The sequence below is a fragment of the Loxodonta africana genome, chromosome 8 (assembly GCF_030014295.1).
Source record: "Loxodonta africana isolate mLoxAfr1 chromosome 8, mLoxAfr1.hap2, whole genome shotgun sequence".
Taxonomy (NCBI): Eukaryota; Metazoa; Chordata; class Mammalia; order Proboscidea; family Elephantidae; genus Loxodonta; species Loxodonta africana.
In genome coordinates this window covers 84,127,422-84,132,000 of record NC_087349.1, presented here as the reverse complement: position 1 = coordinate 84,132,000, position 4,579 = coordinate 84,127,422, and positions in this window count along the sequence as shown.

The window sequence follows — 4,579 nt, the reverse complement described above, 5'->3', positions numbered from 1 at the left end:
ATTTAGAGTTAAAAAGCATGCTTTTAATCTTGAGAGATGTTTGGGGGAGGGGGGGAAGCTCTTTAGATGGTAGTCAGTTTCTTGTGGATCCTCACTGCCTATATCCTTTCAGACAGGATGAGCCAAGAAACCGCTAGTTGAAAATAACAACATTTAAAAATATTTTATTTGATGAACTGTTTTTTTTTTTAAACTTCAATATTTTCATATCAATCACCTCATTTAGATATGGTTTAGAACGGTTTATATAAATTCCTAGATAAAAAATTTAAAATGCTTCGTTAAGGGGATCTTTCTATGCTGCCTTTTAAGAGGAAGCAGGCAAGGACCACATCTTATGCATGGATCTCTATCTCTATCCTCCACAGTGCCCTTCACCTTTTGGGGCACAAACAGTTGATGAATCATATTGGGGCACAAACTGTTCTTGAATAAATAAGTAAACGCTACTTGATCAAATGTTCTTCAATGACACCTCTCGGAAAGAGAATTATTATAGACTTGAGCAAACACAGTTCAAATTATACTCAGTAAATAAAAGCCTTTACAGATAAAAGTATCTGTTATATCCATTGTTTTTAGAATCTATGAGTTACGTAAGCTTTTTTTTTTGGCTAAGCACACAAGGAGACCTTATGACATCATGCCAAATTTTGGCTATGTTAACTATTTGATGTTTCCCATCCTGAAATAGGATTCCATAAAAATCAAAGCATACATTTCACTATCTGAAAATAATAGCTATTTTAAAGTGGAATGTGAAATGAGTTAACTGTAACTTCCTAGAATTTAATTTGATAATTACATGAGGCTCTCATCAACTTAAGCTTTTTAACCTGAGAATTGTTGTTTAAGGAATTTTAGATTCAGAGACTGGGTCTTTTTCAGGTCAATTTAGCCATTTCTTCTCTTCAGAAAGACTCATTAGGACTACATTATAAAAATCTTGTATTTACTCTGTATGTTCTACAAACATGACAAAATCATTCATAGAAAGCCTCAAAAAAGCCCTTTAAATTCAGTTCTTCTGTTTTTATTTTTTAAAAGGTAGTCTGTATAGGAAGTGATAAAAGTTTATGATGGTCTATCTGATACAATTCTGTTGATGTTAAATTATGTCCAAAGATTTGTTGTTACCCTTAGAAAAAAGAAAACCATAAAGCTTCAATATATTTTGGTTCAGAAAAATTGGTCTATACTTTTAATCCTAAAGCAACTATTTTTTTTTTTTTTTGAAGCAGGGTCATCCCCTGCCTTTTGGGGGATAGGGTGGAGTATGTATTTGAACGAAAGAATGCATTTGTACAACAACTTTTATATAAGACTTGCTATATAGAAGGCTGGAAGTTAGATGGTGTCATGCATTCATTCAACAAATATTTATTGAGTGTATGCTCTGTGCCAGGCACTACGTTAGGTATTGGGAAGACAACAGTGAACAAAATAGACCAAAAAACCAAAAAACTGCCCTCTTATGTATAAGGATAAATCAGGCACAGGACCTTGCAATCTAACAGAGGAGATAAGAAAAGTGCAAAAAAATTTTTTAATAATAAATGCATTGCAATATACAGATAAAAGTGCTATATTAAATTCATACTTTAAATTTTTTAAATCAGAGAAGTGAGAGGTTATTTCTCGTTGTGGGGATCAAAGAAATCTTAATGGAAAATAGTCAAATGAGGCTAGCCTGTAAATGTAGTCTATACTATGGAATACTTGACATGTAATTATTTTTAGTTAAATTCATTCTATTATAAAACAAAAAGAACAAGGAAAAATTAGGTGCATTTAAAGCTGAAGTCACAACGCGTCTACCTTTAAATGTGTCATGGACATGAAAGATTTTAAACATGACAAATAGAACAGCTTAGGAATTAAAAGGATAAATAAAGCCAGGTTTGTTTGCCTTCCTTGTTTTCAAACTATTAGTTGTAATTTTAGACCATAATGACTTTTCTCATTAAAATTACATTTAAAATTTTGCAGTGGAATAAAAGTTTCATAAAATAAAATCTGTTACCCTATGTTTACATTATTAATGATTCCAAAGTGGCAAGGGCAGATTAAATGACTTTTATTTTTATAAGCATTTGAGATTATAAACTGAATAAGCTTTTCTGTTAAATTACCACAGAGGGTCTTCATTTACTTTCACGTAATAAATTCTGTGTTAACAACATTTCCTCTCAGTTTGCCTATACTCTGAAAATTTTAGTCTCTGTAAAAATTTAAATATTGTAGATAAAAGCACCAGTCAAATAAACCAATGAACCAAAAAGAATTTTCTTTTTTTTTGGCTTTACAATATGTTATTTTAAATAAGTGAGAAATAAGAAGTGGCTTCTAAATCACTCAGCTCACTCCATCAAGTTTCTCTTTCCAGAGTTTTATGAGAATGGCTTAAATAGATAAAATGCATGGGGGATATTCATAATCACAGAATGTTGAGGTCTGAGTCCTATAACTGCTTATCTAATAGAGTTTAATAAAATAAAGATTCACCTACAGGATCTTTTTCTCCTTACAGTCCTGCTATTTCCATTACAGACTTAAGAAATACAGCTTTTAAACAATTATTTCCTAAGGAGGTAAAATAAATTTTTGTTCGTTTTTCAAGCTTACTACTGCTCAAGCTATTTTTGCAAGAAGCAGCAACTGTATTGAAGTTCTTAATGTTGCTGAAATGGACACTTCAGCTCTGGAGGGAAAAGTCCAAACCAGGGGTAGTCACCGCATCACAAATTAAATGTTTGTATCTGTCTTTTCCCCAAATGTTTCAAGTAACTACCAGGAATAGAAATAAACATAGATATTTGAATTGAGCACTTTTAATTCTTTAAATCCAATATATATACTCCAAATCTAATGATACTTTGTTTACCTTTAGTTTGGTCTAGAGCATCTTCCAAATGGTCTCAGAGGCTCTGGTTTTTCTTCCAACCATCTACAATTTATTTCTACAAAATTTAAATCTCCAAATTAATATATTCTTCAGAAGTCTAAGGGAAGCAGTAGGAAAACTAACTTTAAAGGTTGAATGTAACTATTAGCAAACATCCACACGAACTGATCACTTAGTAATTTGACATTTAACTTCTCGGTTTTGAAATTTTGATATTTTTGTTTTTCTTTCTTGTTCTCTTTTACTCGTACATTCTATATTATTATTATAATTTCTTATCTAAGTCCATAGGAAGCACTAGCGTCTGATTCTAACAAGAGGAAACCTTTTATTAAGGGATTCCTTTATAGTGGATCGATTTTTGTTTTTAATTCTGCTTCCCCCATGAGCTGTTGCTTAGTTGTGATATTTGAATAAGCTTTCTTTTCTCTGATACTGGTTATATGTATACAAAATATCCCTTCCTGCATTATATTCCAGTGTCAAGTAGTAACCCACTCCCTTTGCATTTTATAGAACTTTCTAAAGTGCTCCAATAAATTCATTGATATTCGGAGTCATAGTCCTTTCTCTGAAAACTAAATTCCACAAATATTCGTTAAAAGCCTACTTAGTGTTCTTGTGTTGTGAAAAAGGTTAAGCGTGGTATAAACTCTCTTTACCGCTGTGGAAACAAAGGGGAAGGAGGTGAAAATACTGACTCGGGGTCACGGTAGGGTCAGCTACACACAATAGAACTCAGAGGCAACAGTGGCATCCACAGTTGATGGAGACCAACTGAGTTATAGGTAAACCAAGTTATGTATGTTCAGCCTTTAATTCAGTGGCACAGCCAAGGGCTTTGAGCTCTTAATTGAGAGCCCAGTTTTACTTTTCAGTAGAACAGGATGTGGTTCAAGTATCTAGATCGGGGTGGGGAGCCAGAAGGATTTATGGTCAGTGGCCACCACTCTGTACCAATGTGAGCAAATCGAAGAGTCAGTGGCAGGGTGAGATTCCGTCAGCTGTTCTGCTCTCCAGGAAGACAGGAGGAGGGAAGTTTATGAACTGCACCATGAGGATACACATTTTTTTCAAAATGGAAAGAGTAATGTACAGTCCTACCCCCTCCTCCCAATTTCACTAAAGCAAGGAACATAAAATTCAACCCCACTGATAAACCGTTGTTCATATGGAGCAAACCCACAGACATCATTTTTAGAGTTCCATATGAAGAGGAATTTCTTAGTTCACTCTAACAGTGTGTGAGGTGTTTGTTAACGCTGACTTTTTGGCCCTGGAGGTTCTTCTGCAGCTGGGCCTGGAATCAAGTTTGTGAAAGACACTCAGAGAAATCATGGGTTAAACAAATCATGGGATCTTTTTCATACCAGCCTTTCAGCTTGCACTCATTTTTCCTCTTTGGGATAGCTTAAATAAAATCCTGACTAAAGTCATTGAGATGAGCCAGATACTCTTTTTAAGGTCTCCTTCAGCCTCAAGGCACTGGATCTTAACTTTCAATGACATGCAGAACCTCTGGTTGAGATAAATGTCAGTGTTTTTTTTTTTTTTAAGTAATTGGTTGGGGTGGGCAAACCTCCTCTTGAGTCTTTTCTTGTCACCAAAGATAGGAAAAAATATTTCTTACTACCTTCTACTCAGGGATGTTGTAGGGTAAAAACATCACAAAGT